Source organism: Neovison vison, chromosome 8 (genome assembly GCF_020171115.1).
Source record: "Neovison vison isolate M4711 chromosome 8, ASM_NN_V1, whole genome shotgun sequence".
Classification (NCBI taxonomy): Eukaryota; Metazoa; Chordata; class Mammalia; order Carnivora; family Mustelidae; genus Neogale; species Neogale vison.
This window is the reverse complement of record NC_058098.1, coordinates 7,710,542-7,734,474: the sequence shown is the minus strand read 5'-3', so window position 1 is coordinate 7,734,474 and position 23,933 is coordinate 7,710,542.

The following is a 23,933-nucleotide window of genomic DNA, read 5'->3' as shown; positions in this document are numbered from 1 at the left end:
AATAATAGTACAGTTACACCTATTAAGAAGGGTCCATTGTTTTATTTCCTGATGGGATACTTCTCAGACAGTAAATTTTTGGTTTTGTGTCTCTACTTAGCCAAAGAGGGTAATGAAGGGTTTGGGAAAACTCATGGGCTGAGCCCGGGGGTGGTCTTGTACTTCTGGTGTGTAATGCAGTAAAGACGGAAGAATTGCCCATAAGTCCTTAAGAGTAAGGGAGCCCCACTGTCACTATCTTACTGTTACATGCCTCTGAGATTTGCCACCTGGACAAAGAAGCCATGGGAAGTGGTGGGTAGAATGGATGTCATGGGAAGACCCCGTAGACCCTACAAAACACCCAGACCTATGACCCACAAAAGGCAGCATTTGGATGCTGCCCCACAGAAGGCACTAATGGCCAGTAAAGGATATCAGGAAGCCACAACAACACAGGGGAGAAGGGGACTCTGCCTGTTTGGTAAGGAGGCATTTCCTTTCTTTTCAGTGCTTGTTCTAGCCCCCAACACCACAAGTGTTACAGTCAAGGAGGGGCCGGTGAGGAAGTGTATAAGGAGCTCTCCTTGCCTTTTTGCCTTTGTTCATATTTCTAGTATGCACTTGGAGAGATGAACTTGGAGGTGAACATGAGGTTGAGGTGTTAAGTTGCACAGCACTAAGTTTTAGTAGCCAGAATGACCAAGAACTTTTGAGTCTGTGTAAAGTGGTTAAGGGAGTTAGGATGATGGCTTCAATCAGTCAGAAGAAAGGAGTGACTGCAGGGACAATAGTACCCTGTTGTACCCATCTTAGAGCTGCCCCCGTGCTAAACTATGAAGTGTCGTTTACCTGTAGAGACTCCTTACCTTTCAGTTATGGTGTCATATTTACTGGCTGTCAGTATGTGTCAGGTGGTCTGCCAGATGTCTCTTTGATACAATACACGGGATAACATACATGAAAAATAGGCATGAATTGTGAAATGCAATAATAAAATGAACAGCCTTGACCTTACCACCTGACTGAAGAAATATGGCAGCCCCCAGAGTATTAGACTCCTTGTACATTCCTCGTGGGTCCCTTTACTTTTGCCCAATTTACTTACCATTGTGAATGTTTTGCTGATTCTTCCCATGATTTTAAAAAAAATGTGATTTTACTATTCAAGGATTGCTGAGGTCACAGGACACCAGTTGACGTTTCCGTCTGTGACTGTCAAGGCTTTCTTACTGCAAAGTAGACCACATTCCACCTGGAGTCTCTGATGTTCTCTGCCGTGTTCACTCTCCCCACCATGTAGCTTGTTGCCCGGCACAGAGTTGGCCACAAAAATATTTGGTGAATATCCGTACGCGGGATGTTGGTTATGATGGAGATAGTGACAGTGACTGTGACTGCCTTTGTGGAACACGTTCTGTAGGCCAGGCTCTGTCTGTCTATCCATTTCTAACCCTCACCGATATCTCGTAAAATGGTTTATATTAATACAGTTTTACATACGAAGAAGCCCAATTGAAGAGAAGCATAGTTATTTACTAAAAATACACCCAGCTAGGGAAGAGGCTGGCCCAGAACTGAAGCCAGCTCTTGAAGGTGGCAGCACCTCTCTGCTCTTGTTATGCTAACTTAACGTGATCTCTCATAGAATCAGGTCAAGAGCTTGTTGTCTAAGATCTAGAGACTTCCAAGCGGCTCATTGATTGACACAGGTGTGGCCAGTATGTCCTGGTACTGCCTTCCCCGGGAATTCAAGGCTTTCTAGTGATATCTTTGCATGGAGGTAAATTGTATCTTTAATGGGTAACTACTTAAAAAAAATGATTTAAAGGTGAAGTTCCTTCAGGAGCTTGAAACTGGTTATTTATCTGCAGGCTTCGTTGCATAAACATTGGAAGTACAATGGGAGTAAACATGAAGAAAATGATTTTTCTCTACAAGTTATTGATTCTCGCATGCGCGGGGAATGAGCGGAGCCATGAATGATTTATGGAGAGATCTCAATAAAGATAGAAATAAGATGTCTCCAGAGCGGGGCCCCTTTTATGTGTCCCTTTGCCACTTTGAACTCAGATCCATTTCCCAATTGAATCAATTACCCGATGTGCTACCGTGCCCCAGCCAACTGTTTAGAAAGACAGGCTTAATCATGAACAAGAATCGTCATCGATAAGATCCTTTAAATTGTAGTTGTCACCCGAAAAGTGTTTTTTAAAAATGCTATGGGATTCCATATCTCTTCTTTCACAATGAATTACGAGCTCAATTTCTTTTGAGCTTGAGCCTTTTTAATTGGGAAATTCTTGTTGCTGGACTTTTAACATTGGCTGGTCTAGTATCTTGCTTCATCTCCTTGAATCTCTGCTGATAGTTTATATATTTATATTTATAATTTTTAAATTTATATCTGTATATACACATGCACTAACTGCAGGAATTTTATTTGCTTTGCTTGTTATTTTTATTACAATTATTGGTCGGTTAAATGGCTCCATTGGGCTGAATTGCTAAAGGAAAAAGCAGGCTCATTCTGTAGAAACTAGATAGATTTCTTCCAAGGAGATATTTTAGAATGGTTTTGGAGTTCCAGTGCCATGTGGCATGGGGCAAAAGTTCACACCTATAGATCTCGGTTTACTCAACCATAAAATGAAGTAATTGTTCTTTTCCAGAAGTTTCTGTGATTAAATTCACCAGAGTTAACACGTGGCTTGGCACAGCGTTTGGCCAACATGAGCTTCAACAAATGATAGCTACTACGGTTCTCGGTGTGGACTGTGATCACAGGCTACATCCCACGGATCAGTCAGCCTTCTTGAAAACACATGCTCCAGTTCTCTAGGAAAGTTCCCCTTTACCTTGTGAATCAGTACCTGGGAAGGGTACTAGGCAAGAGAACAAAAAATAATCCTATGGCACAAAGTCTCTGGCCAAGAGCCAGCCAATAACTGAGACCTACCACCAAAAATGTGAGGGAACTTGATGGCAACTTTTCTGGTCCCTTTTGAGCCTTGAGAGGATCATAGCCCCCGCTGCAGCTCGCCAACCACCATGCGGGAGATCTTCAGTCGGGACCACCCAGCAGAGCTGCTTGTGGGTTTCCGACATTTGGGCACCGACAAACCATATGTACTTGTTTTAAGTTGCTGATTTTTGGGGTAATCTGTTATGCAACAATTGATATACCTCACTACCTATTATAGACAGCGTTTGCCCTTGGCCTTCCCAGCCCCCTTCCACTGCATGCTTTCTTATGCTCTTTCTCTCATTTCTTGTTCTGCAGCATTTGGCACCTTCTAACATTATGTTATTTTACATTATTTATTTTTAATAAATAAATAATATTTATTATTTATTTTATTATTTATACAATATAAATATTTATTTTAACAAATAACTTTTAATAAATTTTAATTTATTAAATTTAGTAAAATTTAATAAATTTTTAATAAATTAAAAAAAATTAATAAATAAAAATAATAACATTATTATTTATGTTCTCTAACATTATTTATCATTATGTTTACTGTCCAACTCTCTCCAAAGATTAATTGACCATATAATTGTGGGATTGTGTCTGGGTTATCTATTCCGTTCTATTGATCTTTGTATCTATTCTTGTGCCAGTATCAAACTGCTTTGATTACTGTGTGGTTTTGTGATACTTTCAATCTTGTTTTTTTCTTTTGTAAGACTGCTTGGACTGTTTGGGCTCTTCTTTGGTTCTTTGTCTAAACAATTTTTAGAATTGTTTGTTCTAGTTCTATGAAAAATGCTGCTGGTATTTTGATAGGGATTGCATTAAATATATAGATTGCTTGGGATAGTAGAGACATTTTAACAATATTTGTTCTTCCAATCCATGAGCATGGAATGTCTTTCCGTTTCTTTGTGTTGTCTTCAATTTCTTTCATCAGTGTTTTATAGTTTTCAGAATACAGGTGTTTCACCTCTTTGGTTAAATTTATTCCTAGGTATTTTATTATTTTTGGTACAATTGGAAATGGGATTGTTTTCTTAATTTCTCTTTCTGCTGCTTCATGATTAGTGTATAGAAAAGCTACAGATTTCTATATACTGATTTTGTATCCTGCAACCTTACTGAATTCATTTACCAGTTCTAGTAGTTTTTTGGTCAAGTCCGTAGGGTTTTCTGTACATAGTATCAATGTCATGTGCAAATAGCAAAAGTTTTACTTCTTTCTTACCAACTGAATGCCTTTTATTTCTTCTTGTTGTCTGATTGCTGTGGCTAGGACTTCTAGTACTGTGTTGGATAAAATTAACAAGAGTGGACACCCTTGTTTCTGACTTTAGGGGAAAAGCTCTCAGTGTTCCCCCACTGAGTATGATGTTCTCTGTGGGTTTCTCAGATGTGGCTTTTATTATGTTCAAGGATGTTCCCTCGAACCCTGCTTGGTTTATCATGGATGGATGTTATATTTTGTCAAATGCCTTTTCCACATCAATTGAAACAATCATATGGTTTTTATCCTTTCTGTTTGGATGTGATGTATCATATTGATTGATTTGCAAATATTGAACCACCCTTGCATCCTAGTTTGTTGAATGGTTCTTTTAATGTGTTGGGTTTGGTTTGCTGGTAATTTTATTTTTTTTTTTTTGAGATTTTTTACATCTATGCTCATCAGATATTGGCCTGTATTTCTCTCTCTCTCTCTCTCTGTCTCCCTCTTTGTGATGTCTTTATCTGGTCTGAGTATCAGGGTGCTCACATAGACTTAATTTGGGTCTTCCTTCCCTTATGTCTTTTGGAATGGTGCAAGACTAGGTATTTACTCTTCTTTAAATGTTAGAATTTTCCTGCAAAGCCATCTTGTCTTAGACTTTTGTTTGTTGGGAGTTCTTGATTACTGATTCAGTTTCATTGCTTGTAATTGATCTGTTCAAATTTTCTATTTCTTCCTGCTCAGTTTTGGGAGGTTGTATATTTGTAGGAATCTATCTATTTCTTCTAGGCTATCCAGTTTGATGGCATATAATTTTTCATAATATTCTCTTACAGTTTTATTTCTGTGGTGTTGGTTGTTATTTCTCCTCTTTCATTTGCGATTTTGTATATTTGAGTCCTTCCTCTCTCCCACACCCTTTTTTTTTAAAAATTTTTTTTTCCAATTTATTTATTTTCAGAAAAACATTATTCATTATTTTTTCACCACACCCAGTGCTCCATGCAAGCCGTGCCCTCTATAATACCCACCACCTGGTACCCCAACCTCCCCACACCCTTTTATTGATTGATTGAGTGAGTGAGTGAGTGATGAGTGTTCATCACTCATAGAAGTTCATCTGTTTTGTTGATCTTTTCAAAGAACCAGCTCCTGGTTTCATTGGTTATGTTCTATTGTGAAGTTTTCTGTTTGTTTTAGTTTCCATTTCATTTATTTCTGCTCTAGTCTTCATTATGTCCTTCCCTCACCTGATCAGGGTTTCATTTGTTCTTCTTTTTCTCGTTCCTTTAGATGTAAGATTCAGTTGTTTGAGTTTTTTTTTCTTATTGAGGTAAGCCTGTATTGCTATAAACTTCCCTCTTATAACAGCTTTTGCTGGCTCCCAAAGGTTTTGGACCATTGTGTTTTCATTTTTATTTGCCTCTATGTCATTTTTGATGTCTACTTTGATTTCTTAGTTGACTATTCATTGTTCAGTAGCATGTTATTTAACCTCCATGTATTTATGGTCTTTCCAGATGTTTTCTTCTGGTTGACTTCTAGTTTCATAGCGTTGTAGTCAGAAAAGGTGCCTGGTGCGACTGTGATCTTTTTGAATTGTTGAGACTTGTTTTATGGCCTAATATGTGATCTCTTCTGGAGACTGTTGCATGTGCACTTGAAAATAATGGATATTCTGTTTTAGGATGGAATGTTCTAAATTTATCTGTGAGATCCATCTGGTCCAATGTGTCATTCAAAGCCACTGTTTTCTTGTTGATTCTCTTGGATAATCTGTCCTCTGATCTAAGTAGGGTGTTAAAGTCCCCTGCTATTATTGTATTATTATCAATTAGTTCCTTTATGTTTGTTATTAACTGTTTTATGTATTTGAGTGCTCCCATGTTGGGTGCATAAATATTTACATGTGTTATATCTTCTTGTTGGATCATCCATTCTTTTAATTATATAGTGCCTTTCTTTGTCTCTTGTTACAGTCTTTGTTTTAAAGTCAATTTTGTTTGATATAAGTATTGCTACTCTCACTTTATTTTGACATCTATTTGCATGATAAATGATTCCCCATTCCCTCATTTTCAATGATGTCTTTAGGTCTGAATTGAGGCTCTTGTAGGAAGCACATAGATGGCTCTTACTTTTTTATGCCTTCTGTCATCCTTTGTCTTTTGATTGGAGCTTTTAGTCCATTTACTGGTTACAGGTTAGTATGTATTTGTTGCCATTTCGTTACTTGTTTTGTGGTTGTTTTTGTAGTTCTTCTCTTATCATTTCTTCTCTTGCTCTCTTACAGCTTGCTGGCTTTCTTTAGTGATAAACTTGGATTTCCTTTCTCTTTATTTTTTTGCATATCTAATACTGGACTCTCTGTGCCTCCTGGATCTGAATGTCTGTTTCCTTCCCCAGATTAGGAAAGTTTTCAGCTATTATTTCTTTCCATAAATTTTCTCCTCTCCTCCTCCTCTTCTTCCTCTTCTTCCTCCTCCTCCTTCTAGGATCCGTGTAATGTGAATGTTATTACACCTGATGGAGTTGCTGAGTTCCCTAAGTGTAGTCTCATTTTGTATAATTTTTTTTTCTCTTACCTGTTTGGCTTGATTGCTTTCCAGTACTCTGTCCTCCAAGGTAGTAATTCATTCCTCTGCTTCATCTAGCCTGTTGTTTTTTTCCCCCAAGTGTATTTTTAATTTCATGTACTGTGTTCTTCATCTCTAATTGGTTATTTTTAATGTTTTATACCTCTTAGTTAAGGATCTCAGTAATGTCCTCCACTCTTTGTTCAAGTTCAGTGAAAATCTTTATGATTGTTACTTTAAATCATCTATCAAGCTTATTACTTATATTGTTTTTTTATATTACTTATTTTTTATATATTTTATATATTTTTTATAGTTTTTTATATTACTTATTACTTATATTGGTTTTATCTTGCTGTGGTTTTTTCCCTGTGTTTTTCAATTGGGACATATTCCTTTGTCTCCTCATTTTGTCTAACTCTCTGTGTCTGTTTCTGTGTGTTAGGGAGATCGGCTACTACATCTCCTGCTACTGAAAGTAGTGGCCTTATGAAGAAGAGGTCTTTATTGCTCTGCAGCACAATTCCCTCTTCACTAGAACCTGGTAATTCAGGGGTGTCTCCTATATGTGTTGTGTGTATCCAGCTGTTGTGCCCTGGCCACCTTTTCATTCAATCTAGTCACTGCACAGGCTCTCTTTGCCTGTTGTGAGCTGTGTTTGGTGTCCAGCTAGGGTGGACAGTGCTGTGCACCGTAATGTTCACCTAATGCTGAACCAATTAGGTTCAGTGCTTTGAGATAAGATACAGTCCTGAGAAGCTGGACATTGGGCTACTGCAGGGCCCACCACTACCACCACTGCAGGAACTGAAGCCCTGCACAATGAGTGGGTTGGGAGACCTGCTGTGGGCAGGCTTTGCACTTATCCTGTGGGGGAGTAGAGCAGCAGCCCTGGGACTGAGGCAGACCTGCTGGAGGGGGTGGGACATGGTGTCATCTAGTTAGGTAGTGAATGCCAGTGCTGTACTGATTCCCACTGGTGGCCCTGTATTTATCCTGGAGAGCAGGGCAGGGAAATGGTGCCTGCCATCTCTTTTGTTCCTGGAGGGGTTTTCCTAGGATCCCTGCTCCTCTGGAAACCTCTGAGATGCATAAATAGCTCCCTCTCCTGTATGTCTTGAGCATTTTTTAGACTGCTGCCTCTGTGCTGTACCTTGGCAGGCTCTTTGTTGCGCTGTCTCTTTAAGAGGGAGACTTGGCTTCCTCTGGCCTTCCTGGCTCTCTGATTTTTAAAATTTCAGGTTTTAAGGCTCCCTGTTTGTAAGAGCTCATGAAATTTGGTCCCTCTAGTTTCAAAACCAAATGTTACAGTCATCTGTCTTCCCCATGTGGGATCCCCAGTGTGATAGGCCCTTTCTCACCCTTCTCAATGACCCTGGGTCGCTCCTGATCTAAGAAGACAACAGTCTGTTTTGCTCTCAAACTGCAGCTCCAACCCTTCCTACCATCTTGTGTGTGGCCTCTCCTCTACCTTTAAGAGTTGAGTTCATTCTGCCAGTCTTTGCGTCACTTTCTGGGTTATTTACACTGACACGAGGGTTATATAGTTATATCTGTGGGAGGAGGTGAGCTTAGGGTCCTCTTACCTTGCCATCTTGTCCTCCCTCTCCAAGGTAGAGGTTTTAATTTGTGTTGTTCACTGTTCCATATTCAGTGCCTCATAAATAGGGACTGAATAAATGTCTGCTGAAATAATAAATAAATAAATGTAAGCTAAGAAAAGTAGGGACTTAATAAATGGTTAAAATAATAAAGAAACAGAAGTGAAGAAAACCACAATTGTCTGGCTTAATTATGGTTTAAAGGAAACATTCATGTTCAGTTTTTTTGGTGTTGTTGTTTTGTTATGGTCCCAGCTCAGGTCTACCCTAGACTTGGGACTATTTAGAAGATTAGGTTCAGTGCTGAGAGATAAGATTCCTGCAGTTTAAGGGATTTTTTTTTAAAAACATCATTAAAAATCAGATTCTTTTTCTAGGTGGTTATAAACTTTAGTAAATTTGCCTGCTGGGGAAAGATGGGTGAAACAATTGGCCTTTTGCTTAAATGGCTTTTACCTGAATTTAATTTCATTCAGGCATAGCTTCAGTATAAAGTTACTTTAGGATCCTCTTGATAAAAAGTGATGCAGAAGAAATGGTAGCAGTCACAACAGGGAGGGGGAGCAAACACCTTTGGCCTTCTGTCTCTCTCTTTCTTCCTCTTTTTTCTTTATTGGCTCCAAGTTTTTATCTTCTCTGCATTTTGTTCGTTCCTCTTGGACACACTCAGTGTACTCCAGTTCTTTTCTCTGCTTGGCCTTGTGCTGTTTGCATCCCTATGATTAAATATGCAGTTGAGACGTAAACATAATAAAGCCCAAGAAATATTGCAATTAGGGTGAAGCTGGTGACAGATTTAAATGTCAGCACCTCCAATCAGAATCTGAATGAGATCTTCCTCCCCTCCGTGCTAGTCTGGAAAACCCACCAGTTACTAACCAGAATCAGATGGAGTCAGAACTCGGTGTACTGATAGCCCTGCTTTTCAGGCTGATAATGGATCTAGTCGGGATAATTTTTGGAATGATCTGTGGGCTGCCGATGAACAGATGACGCAGTGCAAATGACATGACTTGAGCTTGTTTATCAACGTGTCAGAGCATTGGCACGATGCATTGTAAATCTGACATTCACAGGTGAAATCTCTGCCATCCACGAGGCTGCCTCGATTTGTAACAACATTTTTGTGAAAAACACATTCATTTGTCTGTATGGAAAGGATTTCAGGGTTGCTGCATTCATTTTTTTTTTTTCTTACCGCAGTCTGAGTAGTTAATCATATGGACATTGTTCAGCCAGAAAATGATCTCTTCCTGTCTACCCCATTAGCAGCATCCGTTCAGTCTTAAGAAACATAAATATTGCAGCATATTAATGAAAATGACATCCAACGCTGATGTATTAGCACTCAAAAAGTGTGATTAAGTATGCCGTTAATTAACTCTTTTTGCCAGAATAATGGTAAATGCGTTCTCATATTTTAGAGCTATTTAAACTGCCGGGGACGGGGGCGTGGGGGAAAGGTTACTAGACTGGCCAGAGACTGTTGGAAGCTAGACATCATTTGTTTAATTAAGTTCCATTAACATAACAAAAACAGAGTTATTAGAGTCTTCAGTTTTAGAAAGGATCCTACATGGGAAGAATTGTAGTGACAGCAGCAGTTGGGAGATAAGAAAATTCCTATTGTTGAAAGCCCAGACTCCATCATTCCTCCAGTGGACTTGCTGTCCCCACTGTTGGGTGCTCAAGCAACAGATACTTTGAATACGCTGGGTTTATGTGTTGTTCTAGGTGTTGGGGATAGAGCCCTGAGTGAGCTATTCAAGACTCCTCCCTGCATGGCACTTCCATGTTGGTGTGGGGTGAGTACAAAACAGAGAACCAAGATAATGGCAGGTAGTGGCACATGCTCTGAAGGGAGAAAGCAGGTGTGTGATTAAGAAGGTATGGGAGGTGTGTGACCTATGAGTTTCCCTGCAAAATAAAAGCTTTGGAAATAAAAAGCTTTATTAATAAATTTTATCAGTAAGTCATTAATTACAAATTAATAAATCAATAATTAAATCAATCACTATTATTAGATTTATTAATTGAATAAACAGATCATTGATTATTAATAATCATAATAAATTGACTATAAATTATAAATTAAACTTTATTAATAAATTAATAAAAGTTTTAGATTGGGTGGGTGGGTAATCCACTCTCTGAGGACACGGCATTTCCACTCAGTGTCAACTGATGGAGTGACTGAAGAGCTCTGCAAGAGAAGGGAATGGTTGGGGAAAGGCTTTGCACCATGGGCAGGACTGGAGTTGAGGGAAGAGAAAGATCAGGCCAAAGACTGGAGCCTCTTGATGGGGGAGGGTGTTGAGAGATGATGACTAGTGGGAGAGGAGGAGTCTGGCTATAGAGACTGTAGTGAAGAGTTTGGATTTTGTTCCTAAGGCAATGGGAAGCCATTACAGGGCAGTGATAGGATTTGGCTCATTTATTTATTTATTTATCTATTTATGTTATTATTATCTTTTAAAGATTTTATTTACTTGTTTGTCAGAGAGAGAGAGAGAGAGAGAGAGAGAGCAGGCATACACATAAGCAAGAGGAGAAGCAGGCAACCCACTGAGGAAGGAGCCCAATGCAGGACTCAATCGTAGGACCCTGGATCATGACCCGAGCAGAAGGCAGAGGCTTAACCCACTGAGCCCCCCAGGTGTCCCAGAATTTGGCTTATTTTATTTAAATTGACTTTACTGCTACTATTGGGGGAAGGGACACAGAGAATCAAGAGGCCAAGTGAGAGGACCACTTAGGAAGCTAAGGTATTATCACAGAGGTCCATGATTCAAGTCCCAGTATGGAAATGCCTGCCCAAAAGCTGAGTGTGATTATCATACTGGATGCACCTTAATATAGCACAGACTCTTCCAGTTTGACCTCTGCCTCGCCTTCCAGCTTGATTTCTGGCTGCGTCTTACAACTGCAACCAGGGAAGACCCCCTCCCTTCTCCCTGGTCTATGGCATGCATTTCTACCCCTCACCTTTCTTTACTCAGATGATTGGTCCCGCCTGAAATATTCCACCCATCCATTCTCCAGGTCCTTCCCGCCCGTCAGACGGGAGGTTGGCCCTGCTACCTCCAAGAAGCCCCGAGGGACCAGGCCAACCTCAGATCTGAATCTGGATCAAGCAAATTGCAAACCAGCCTTCAATAAAACTCTGGGGATGCTTGTGCAAATTGTACATTTCTGCACCTAATTCATTATGTCCCAATCAGGTATCTGCATGGGGGTTAGGAATTTGTAAATTAAATATCCTGGGTGATTTGGATATCCACACAGGTTCTAGAGCAATCTTTTGCTTCTTGTGTTTTTTTTTTTTTTTCCCTCAGCATTGGCTGTTTCTGTGATTAATGTGTTTGTGTGGGAGAAGTTTATGTTCTTTGGGTTTAAAACGATCTGGGTTTGTATCTCTGCTCTGCAGTTATCAGCTGTGTGTTGCCAGGCAAGTCAGTGTCTCAGGTAAGGATGGTACCCTCCCTGCTCTCAGACTGTTGAGATTAAATGAAATGGTATATGTGAAATAATTGGCATCGTACCTAGCACTGAGTATTTGTCATAGTAACATCAACGATGCTGAATAATTAGTATGTATTACACAAATGCCAGTGATAATATTGGCAGCATTTTAATGGCTTTGTATGAAGGACCTCATTCCATTCTTTGTGGTCAGCTGTATTGCTCTCTATCTCTGTTTTGCAGATGAGGAAACTGAGGCACAGAGGAGTCAAGGAACTAGCCCAAGTATACCTAGCCAATAAATGATTATAAATAACTGTAAACTGTAAATAACTATAACCAACAACCCATGTTCTTAACTCATTATGCCACCCATCATTTATGAGGGCAGCAGAGAAATTCGGGTAGGGCCTCTAAACATGGAAACCTTTCTTTACAAGCTTCGGGTATTCATGAAGTTTTGGAGAGCTCTTATGATATGCCCTGAATATACAGTAACTATGGTTATAACTCTTACAAATCCTTCTCCTCCTCTTCTTCTTCCTCCTTATCATACCTTTGGGGTTCCATCTTCCAAGACTTTTGTTTTGCAAGGAAACTCATATGGTCATCCTACATGTGAAAAGAGGTCCACGATATTTGTTGAAAAAGAGGATATGTATATACAAAGGGTATAATATAGTCTCTGAGATGAGGAAGGCCGTCAGTGAACATATCCTGAGTGAGTGAATAAAATCAGCCTTTTCTACCCCTGTTTTCTCTTGACCTTCCTTAAAACTGTTTCATCTCTGGCCTTGGCACCATCATCCATGGAATCAATGAGCTGAACATTGCATTGAACTTCCCATCTTCCCCCCATCCTTTACCTCCCCACTCTGAGTCTGTCTCTGTCTCTGTCTCTGTCTCTATCTCTCTCTCTCTCACACACACACACACACACACACACACACTCATGAAATAACTTATCATCCATCCCCCATTTTTCATTTGCTAAATTGAGACATTCTAATGTGGCCTGAATTTCAGAAAGTAACAGGCTATGTGGTGGTTGATTTTTATGAAGGCCCCAAGATGGCTGTGAGTCTCTCTCTCACACTGAATATATCTCCCAAGAAGAATTAATTTGTATTGCTATGGAGTTCTAAAGTCCTGCTTAAAATATATCGACTCAAGTAGATGGTGGCTGCTGTTTCTCTATAAAGAGAAATGGAATCTCTGACGTACAGATGTGTTTAATAGAGGATAATGGTTCTGAGATTTGCAGAAGCTTTGGTATCTCTTTTGGTTGTAAGTGACAGAAAGTATCACATGTAAGTTTGAGTGAAAAGAGGAGTTTATCATTAAGGATTCTGAGTTATCTCCCCCAATCTTAGGATAGGGATGTGGCTTTGGATTAGGGGTCAGTGGACTCAGTGGACTCAGAGATACAGATGCCCTGGGCATTATTGTCTTGTTCTTCTGTCCTCCATCTCTTTGTACATCTGGTGCATCAGCTTTAGTCTTCTCTTGATGTCCACCCCCATCCCCGCCCTTTGTTAACACCTTGACATTTTCCATGTTGGCCTCTGGGAACTTCTCTGGCTTTAGAGCTTCTGGTCTAGAACATGTTTCTTTTTCTTAGTTCTAGTTCTTGCTTTCCCAAGAAGGTCTCTGGTTGGTGGATTCTGGATCAAAAGCCTACCCTGGACCCATGGACCAGGAGATGGGTTACGCTAGTGCTGATGTTCCTATTACAATCATACAGCTGGTTTTAAGGAAAACTAGCTTTAGAAAGAGTCAAGGGGCAGCTTACAGAAGGAGGCCAGAGCTGAAAAATGACACAGGCAAATTAAACAGTTAAGTGTTGTCTAAAATCTAAAAGGAAGATCTAATTTGGTTGCCATAAGGGTCTGAAGTCGTATCAGAATGATGACCCCTGTTTTTCTCTGTCAAGAGAAATGAGATACTTCTGTGCTGCAGATGCTTTTAATGGGAAATATTAATTAAGACTGAGGTTTTAGATGGCTGGAATGCCAGAAGTCATTCTTTCGGTTTCAAGAGCATTCTTATTTTGTGCAGTAAAGAGCCATCTTGATTCTCAGTTTCTAGGACCTAACAGCAACAACAACAAAAAGTAAGCAGAGTGCTGATTATTTATTTAACACATCTTAGCTATCGTATTATTTAATCTTTCCAGCAGCCGCTAGTGTAAGTTTCATTCTGCTTCCCATTACACAGATGGGGAAACTGAGACTCAGGGAGTTTATACTGCTCAGAAAAGGGAACAGAGGAGCCAGGATTCGAAACTCAAATACATACTAGAACTTTCCAGCTAGTGTCCTATGGAAGACAAATCGCTCTTGTGGGGACTGGGAAAGATCTAGGGTGGCTGAAGTCCTTGGGGTGCTCAATACCAGCCGCAGCAGCCCCATGCAGGACTCAGAATCCCCTACAGTTTACCCCAAATTATCGCCTTCTGTGTGTACCATAGTGTGCAGATACTTGGAAAGCACTACTTTGCCTTGGTAAGATTGCATTCTTTTCACTTTATTTTTTATGGACTTATTTATTTATGTGAGAGAGAGAGGAGGAGGAGGAGGAGGAGAGATGGAGAGAGCACATGTGAGCAGGGGGAGGGCACAGGGAGAGAGAAGAGAGACTCTCAGGTAGATTCTGTGCCAAGTGCAGAGCCCAAAACGGGGCTTGATCCCAGGACCCTGAGATCATGACCTGAGTTTAAACCAAGAGTCAGGTCTAACCAACTGAACTACTCAGGCACCCCCTGTTTTATTTTTCTAATGTCAAAGAAATGTCATTTAAAAAAAAAAAAAAGTATTTTCCAGGATTTATTTGTTTATTTCTAGGATTTATTTATTTATTTATTTATTTACATTTCAGTTGTATTTTTTCACTTTTTTTTTATTATGTAAGTCTCCATACATTACATCATTAGTTTTTGATGTAATATTCTATGATTCATTGTTTGCGGATTTAAATACTTAAATAGAGCTTTGGTGTGTGCCAACCAGGGAAGGGTATACAGACCGCAGGTACTCCCTCTTGCCACATCATCATAACTGAAGCCACCATTTCTGAAGGCCTTACCGTGTGCCACTCACTGAGTGTAGTGCTGACAACCATACTCATTTGTCCATGTTCCTGCCTTTTTTTTTTTTCCTACCCAGGGCAACTTAACCCTCACCTTTACCTCATTTCTGAAACTGTTCCTACAGGAACAAGCCGCACATAATAGAAAGCACCTTGGCATCAGACCCATGTGGGGTTAAGCCAAGGATTTTGTACTTTCTAATTAAGGAAAGGAAATGAATTACTATAGAGATGGTGGTGAGAACAGCAACCAGAACAATCAAAAGGATTAAGGAGATATGAAGCTTCTGGAAAGAATTATTAGGTCAGGGAGATAAATTCTCAAATAAACATCACAGGGAACCTGAGAAAATATACCCCCATTAGAGACACTCAGCCATTCCACACAGTGGCAGAACTCACAAGTGAGGAAATAGAAATAACTCAGAAGGGCTTAGTGATGTCAATGTGTTTAAAACCATCCAATAAACAAAGGAGGGAATTAGCTTCTTGAAATGAGAAGAATGCAGGCAGTCTCCTTTTTCAGTGCTGATGAAACCTCTAGCATTGGGGAACGAATCAAGGTGTGGAAATTTGTCCTCTTTGTGGGTGGTGGGTTCAGATGTCAGTCACAGGCTCAGCATGTAAAGGGCTTCTGAAAAAAACTTTCTTCCTTGACATGAGGAAAAATAAACATGAGGGTAGTTCATTTATTGTCCACTTGTACACTCCACTTTGAACCTACTCATATGAGTTCTTAAAACTTTGAGTTATGGCTGCCATCATGTATGAATGAAGCTAAAAATCCAAAACTCAGAGGGGAAGGAGGGAGAGATCATGGGTGCCTGAAAACATGTTTGGTCCACCTTCTACTACAAACAAACCCTCAAACCACCTGGCCACAAATTTCTTCTTGCTGAAATAAATGACAGATGGAGAGGAGGAATGGAAAATTGGTCGGATGTTGTCTCTTATTTAAGAAATTGTTGGTAGGGTCTTTGCAATTTGTTGAAAGCATCATAACTGAAACAAGTAGATTACTAAATAAGGGGTGCCTGCACAGCTCAGTCATTTAAGCCTCCTGACTCTTGATTTCAGCTCTGGTTGTGATCTCCTGGTTGTGAGATTGAGCCCTGTATCAGGATCTGCACAGCAGGGAGTCTGCTTGAGATTCTCTCTCTCCCTCTCCCCGTTGGCCCACTTGCATGCGCTTGTGCTCAATCTCTCAAAAATAAATTAATCTTTAAAAAAATAAGAGGTGGATATTTTAGAGATGAAAAATATTGAAAAGGTAAACACAGCTATTGGAACAAAAATGCATGTGTGTAAGAATAAATTCAAATATTGCTAAGCTTCATAATGTGGAATATGTCTGTCCACTATAAATAACTTCCAAAGGAAATCATCAGTAATTTGGTATATGCACTTTCTTTTTCCCCCTTACAATTATTAGCTTTTAAATTTTTTACAATAATTGTAATATACTCCTCATAATGTTTTATGGCTTCCATTTGCACATGGAAGTGTGTCTTTGTCCAGACTGTGGCTCTTGCTCAATCTCTTTCACGGCTGTGTGATACTCTCTAGTTAATACATCCTTCGGGGATGGTAATTGACATTAGCAATTAAAATGGAAAATGTCCAAACTTGTTTCTCAAGAAATGATCCTACCAGATATCCCTAAAACGATGCAAACATATATGTAACCTAAAATAATTGGTTTTGGCTTCCTGCTTACTGTAACAACAGCTGCCATGACACCACGTGAGAAAATGGAATATGACTGCATTAGTTCTTGACCACATCTTTTCATTATGTATTAATAGTTTTCTGAGTGTGATAGTATGCAAATAATGACAAGCCAGCCTTTTTAGCTTTCTTTTTAAACAAGTATTCCACTGTTGTAATTGCTGAGTATTTTGTCACTTTGACAAGTAAATGCTTTCACAAAAAAAGCAATATGGAATCCTGAATCACCTGTACATCACTGTTTTTGTACTCTGTGATTTTTAGTGGGCTAATGGACGGTAAGGTTTTAATGACTACAACTGATACAGAGATGCCAAGATAGATGCAGAGGTAGAAAGAAATACTTGCTTTTCTCCTCAGAGGGATATGCCTTAATTACATCCCACTCCTCAGGTTATTAGCTGCGTAACTACCTGTAGAAGAACTTATAATCGCTCTCTCATATGAAGCTAATCAGTTTGCTTTTACATGTCGAATATCATTTTATCACTATCCAGACAAAAACTTGACTGGATATGCTGTGAAATGATAATTTTCTGGCATTTATTTAAGTATTAATACAATTGTCACATTTATTTAACAAGTATTAAGTTCTTACTTTGCACCAAGCACTGTTCTAGGTCCTTGGGTTATGGCAATAGAGAGAATGGGCGAAAATCCCTGTCCTGAAAGAAATTGCATTCCAATGACCTAGGAATTAAATGAAAATTCCACGTGATTATCCTCACTGAAACTTAGAAGGGAAAACTAATGTTTTACACCAGCCTGAACTCAACTCAGTGGCTTATATTTTTATTGGAATGAGAATTGTTTTACAAATAAATGAGAAAAATCAGTTGCAGAATCAAAATTCACAATTATCAGTTGGAAATTTAGAAACATTTCTATAGTAATAGACTGATATTTGAAACTTTGGGTAGGAGAACTTATAGTAGGATTATATTGAAATTTAATTAAAATTTTAACGGTTAGTTTTTGCTATATGATATATATACTTGCTATGTGATAAACCACCCCAAAACTTAAAATAGCAATATTCCCCCTCTCTACTCTGTGGGCCAGTGATTATAGCTGGACTCAACTGGAATGGTTCTTCCATTTGACTCAGTGTTGACTTGGCTCACTGAGGCTTTTGCATTTAGTTGGCGGGTCAGCTGGGGGCTGTCTGCTTCGTGTGGTCTCATTCACATCCTGGCAGTTGGCCAGGGCTCCTCCATTCCCATCTTTTTGGCCTCTCCTATAGGCTTTTGTGGACTTCTTCACATGGCAACAGAATTCCAAGAAAATGAGAGCAGAAACTGTGAGTCTTCTTGGAGCTCAGGCTGGGAAGTCAGACAATTGCAGGCCAGCTGTATCTTGCAAGTTAAAGCAAATCCTGAGGCCAGCCATATTCAAGAGGGTGGGGAAATAGAGCCCTTATCTTGAGGGGAGTTGTGGCAAAGAATGTGTGGCTATTTTACATATATTATATTTTATTATGTTTTTTAATAATAGGTTGGTAGGAACTAAATATAAAACAGCACCTAAATATGATCCTAATTTGGTATGGTTACCTTTGCCTGAAAGCCAAATTAGAGTTTGCCTACTTAGACATCACCATCATGGAGCAGGGAATAAATTCTCCATTTCTTCAAGCCAGTAGAACCCAACTTATCAGCGCTAATAACCTACCTTCTCTTTCTTCCCAGATGAGTTCTGTTAGTCTGTTCTTGTCAGAAAGACTCATGAGCGGCAGCTCATCAGGTGGTTAGGTTAATTTTTAATTGTCATGTTTATTCCAGTGAAAGGTAGATTTGCCTGATGAGCTGAGAAAAATAAAGGCAATGTGAACATGGTAGGTTGAAATGTGGGGCTGCTCAGTTTATTTTCTTGGGAGACTCACAAGTGTTGTGACAGTGAGGGATTGGGAAGTGGTACCCTAACACCTTCGTGGTGGGAATATAAAGTCACAGTCTTTTTTCGGAGAGCACTTTGGAGATATTCTGTGACATTCAACCATATATCAGATCTTAACAATCCTTTTCTGTTCCCCCTGCCTACGCCCCTCCCCACTTTTTTTTTTATTTTTATTTTTATAGAAAGGAAGCTATCGGGAGGCAGGGAAGAAGTAGAGATAGAGGGAGAGAGAGAATCTTAAGCAGGCCCCATACCAGCATGAAGCCCGATTCAGGGCTTGATCTCACAACCCTGAGATCATGACCTGAGCGAAAATCAAGAAGTGAATGGTTAATCAGCTGAGCCATCCAGGTGCCCCCTTACTTGTTTCCTCTTACTGGGCACACTGAGACATCATTTCCTAAGATGTGTTTCAAAGAACACAAATTCCAGTGGAAGGAAGTTAATGAGTGACCCCAACAAAAGTTTCACAGACCAAACTAGTCTGGGCAATACTTGATATCTTGGTCCTTTTTTTGAGATTTGTATGACCCATTAGCATCTTAAAGGCTCTGGGAGCTACGTAGTAGACTGATCCATACCACTGTGTGTCACAAAACATATTAAACTTTCCCAACTTACGTACAAGTTAACTCTCCTTCCCAATTCCAATTAGGCACATCCGGACATGTAGTACTTACTATTCCCAATCTCCTAACTGAACTGGGAAACTGCTATAAAGAAAATTATGCATCAAAATAATGACTAGAGTAGGAGCGCCTGGGTGGCTGAAGCAGTTGGGCATCCGACTCTGGATTTCGGCTCAGGTCTTGATCTCAGGGTCGTGGGATTGAGCCCCGTGTCAGCCTCTGTGCTTAGGATGGAGTCTGCTTGTGTCTCTCCCGGTGCTCTTCCCCTCCACTCATGCTCGCTCTCTCAAATAAATAAATAAATAAATACAATCTTCTACGAAACAATGACTAGACTAGAAGATCTCTGTTAGTCTATGATCGTTTCCTTAGCCTGATCTAGAATTTTGAAATATTTTCTCCTTAGTTTCTACCCTTTAAGGTATTAATTTTTGTCATACATCTTAGTGAGTCAATTGTTACCGTTTGTAAATTCCAAGACAGTATAGACTAGCATTTGTGTTGACAAATATCTCATAGTTTCAGTGTTAATATTGAAGATAATTCCTTTCAATTGGGCCATGCAAATATCATCTGAAAGCTTGTAAGGGGACAGTATTTAGCTGTCCCCACCGAATCCTGCTGCATCTGTTTGTGGTTAAGTGGTTAATATGGGTTGTAAATGAAGAGGGTTTGAGCTGGGTAATTTGTCACCTAGTTAGGCATTTTAACATACTAATTACAAAATCTAACAACTGTGTCCAGTGACAGGATGCTTAATGGGAAACACTACCAAGCCATGTCTGGGAAGGTTGAGAGCCACCCACATTTTTTTTGTTTTAATCTTGAGAGGCCAGTGGTCTGCAAGTACCTGACAGTTATGGACTATGATTTTTGGGGGTGTGTGTGTGTAAAGTAAGGAAAGAAAGCTGTTCTCTGTGGGGCCTTAGAGGAAGGAAGGTGCTGCTTCTAATAGCTCAGTTTGCTTGTATCTTTAAGTGGGTCGGGGATACAGAGGCATTCCGAGGGATAGTGTTGTATTATGGCCCTTTAATTCGGAAGACCTCTTGCCAAAACTGTAATGCAGGTAAGTCCATTTGGGCAGCATCAAACCCTGACCTTCAGAGGCACATCGTACCAGGTTGTTTGTATTCTAACAAGATTTAAAAAGTAAATGGAGGCGCCCCTGGGTGGCTCAGTCGTTAAGCACCTGCTTTTGGCTTAGGTCATGATCCCAGGGTCTTGGGATCCAACCCTGTATCGGGCTCCCTGCTCAGCGGGAAGCCTGCTTCTCCCTCTCCCACTCCCCCTGCTTGGGATCCCTCTCTCACTGTCTCTCTCTCTGTCAAAGAAATAGATAAAATCTTTTAAAATAAATAAATAAATAATAAAAAGTAAATGAAACTGAAAGATGTAAGTCAATTTGGGAGTTTCATCGTGAGCAAAGTGTGCCACCAAAAATAATTAGAAATTTGCCACTAATTAATATTGGGGACAAAAATATTCGTAAGTTGCCAATTACACACAGTTTTTCCATCACCGCATTTACCGTTTCCTTAGACCCCATCCGTGGAGCAGAGAGCTTATAGCTCAGGGCATTTGGCCAGTCACTTTCTGAATTAACAGAACACCATCAGTTAGTGTCTATGGAGATCTCAGGAGGCAGAGTCCTGCTTCAGCACATGCTGGAAACAGTGTTAGAGATTGAGAAGGTTCCCAAATTCTGAGCTCCGTCTTCTCAATATTGGCCACTTTGTTTTATATTCTCTTCTTTAGCAATCCGATCGCTAGTGTAAGGAAAACTGTAAAAGCCTGAAATTTAGTGGGTGTCCCAACAAGCTCATCTGTTCAGGTTCCCTGCCTTTGTCTGCTCATGTGTAGTCAACTCCTCAACTCTGCAAGAAAGCTGATGGCAATGGAAATGGTTTCTTGTCCATAGAAGTACAAGTTGTGTTTGGTAGAATACCATTGATTATTGCTCTGTAGATATTGACCGGTTTTGCTAGCTTTGCAACCATTTATAAGTTCATTTCTGCTGTCCTTATCTGACTGTAAATATGTAGTACTTTGTTTCTGAACCATTATGAGAACTACTGACTCCTTAACAAGTTAAATAAAATCTTTGACACGTGTTCATTTATTCATTGTGTGTCACAATGACATCCCTTTTAAAGGTCTTTGAACACTAGCATATACTCTTGAGTCTAATTGCCTGGATTAAAAGCTGGTTGCCTGTGTCTACCATTTATTTAGACAGGCTAGTTACTGAGCTGCAATCTGCCTCTATGTGAGCTTCCATTTCTTCATTTGTAGAATGAGGATAATTATAGTATCTAACCGATAGGGTTATTGTGTGGATTAAATGATATGCTATATAGAGAGCTAATACATAGTCAGCTCTGAAAAAAATAAGCACTATTATTCTTTTAATTATCAGTATTCATGGAGCTACAACCCTGTGTTTGACATCAGGCAGAGAGCAAAACATCCATGGTCTTGGGGCTTAACGGAACTTAGAGTCTGGTGACTACTCTGGGAAGCTTTCCACTTGCAAATCCATTTGAGATAGCACTGTAAACAAAGAAGAAATGCAATTCATGCCCCTCTGAATTAGTGTTTCTTTCTTTCTTTCTTTCTTTTTTTAAAGACTTATTTATTTATTTGACAGACAGAGATCACAAGTAAGCAGAGAGGCAGGCAGAGAGAGAGGAGGAAGCAGGCTCCCCGCTGAGCAGAGAGCCCGATGCGGGGCTCAGTCCCAGGACCCTGAGATCATGACCTGAGCTGAAGGCAGAGGCTTTAACCCACTGAGCCACCCAGGAGCCCCTTAGTGTTTCTTTATTGTAAAGAAGTGTTTAGCATGAGAATTGTATTTAGGTTTCTTCTCTCTTCCCTGTATATTTATTTCCAAGCCAGTACTCAATCATGGCCTGTTTGAATTACGTTCTCATAGATCTTCATCTCATTCTGCCCAGTGTTTTTGATCATAGGGTTGCTCTTCCTAAAAACCAAGATGAGCTGTGTTTTCTTGGGAAAACAGAATCAACTGTTAGAGACGCAGTCTCGAAACCTCACTACTCTAGTAGGTTTCAAAAGCAGCAGCCCTAGCATCGCCAGGGAGCTTGGTAGAAAAGCAGAAGCTCAGGGCCTGGCCCAGACTTAGTGAATCAGAATCTGCATTTTCATGGGACCACCAGGTGCTTTGAATATATGGCAGAGTTCAAGAAATGCTGCTTTAGAAACCTTTCCTGATGACCCCACCCCCCTCACCTCCAGCTGTCTTGAGCTGGGTTAGTTGCTGGTGGTACCTGTCGTATCCATGCAGCACTTGGTGGTGTTGATATGCATATGTCTCTTCCCTTGTTGCCATCACCTTGAGGTGGGGGACACTTTTCATTGATGATTCATTGATGATTCCCCTGAGCAGTTCACTCCATGGCACATATCGTGAGCTCTTGACAAATATTGGCTGACTCAATGGGTCTGAATTTCCTAGCATCATTAGCTCTCTAGAACCCAACATGAAAGTGGATTTTCCAACAACATAGCAGATTCTCACAAAGCTCCTCAAAGATATAGAGAAGGAATGTTGTAGCACAGGGACCTGACGAATTACCATCTATTTTGATGACTCACTAGAGGAAGTGGCAGATGTGGAAGCACAGGGCTTCTGTGTTTCAGGAGGGCAGCCTTAGCAGAGGGGAACACAGAGCGTTTGATTTCTCCTGGATCGAAGCTTAAAACTTGGGTGGGTTCCCTACCAGCTTTGTAACAATTGGACTGGATTTCTCTGAGCCTCAGAGACTGAAATAAAATTATGACATTGCTTAGATTGCCTTGAAAGCAGAGCCTGAGACAAGGACTTGGGTGAAGGTGGTTTATGTGGGAGTGGACCCTTGGTATTGGAAATGAGGTGGTGGGAAAATAGGCAGAAGAGTAAGAAGAGTCATTACAAGGGTCTTTGATCCAGGACCTCCTAGGAAGTCTAGGCAACAGCTCCCGGAACTGTCCACTGGAAGGACAGGAGGCAGGGTCCCCATGGGTCGAAGGAAGTGTTGAGTGGTGTTCAGTCTTTTGCAGTGGCTTGCACTGAGATGAGCATGCTCCCAAGGGGTAGAAGGAAAAACTGCGGTGTGCTGAAGGTTGGTCTCTTAGAGCAAGGTGAACCTGGGCCTGAGCAGAACGGGCCATTGCAGCTGCCTGTGAAATCAGAAGCCAAGGGGATGTGACATGAGATACCAGCAACATCTGTCCCAGGTTGCCATGAGGATCCAGTGAGGTCAAGCTTACAGAGCTGGGGATGGAGTAAGTGTCCCCCAAATGCCAGCGCCGGGCCAGCTTCACCTCCACTCCCCTGTTTTTGAGAAACACCAAGCAGTTCTGCCAACTCTGTCTCATCTTTGCATTCTCTCTCCTTTCTCTTCCTCTCTCTTCACATTTTCCAGAGTACGAATATTTTTCACTGGGAGCGGGGGTCTTAATAACATGCAGGCCTGATCAGCTTTGGGAGCTGTGGTCCACATTTAGTGAATAAATGGTTACAGAGCCTTTCCCTCCCTCCCTCTAACCTGCCATTTTAACATCAGTGCCAAGAAAAAAGTAGAATCCATATAGATAGTTATAATACATAGAGAGAAATCTTGTTTTTTTCCCCCTTCCATAGGTACCTAGTAAGAATGTAAAGTATACATAGTTGTCCCGGGCAGTGTGCATTCGCAGATTTCCTTCTGTGAGTTGAAACGGATCTTGCTGTTCTAAATGCATCCCTACAATTGCCCTGATTTAGCCTGGCCGTTCCAGTTTCCA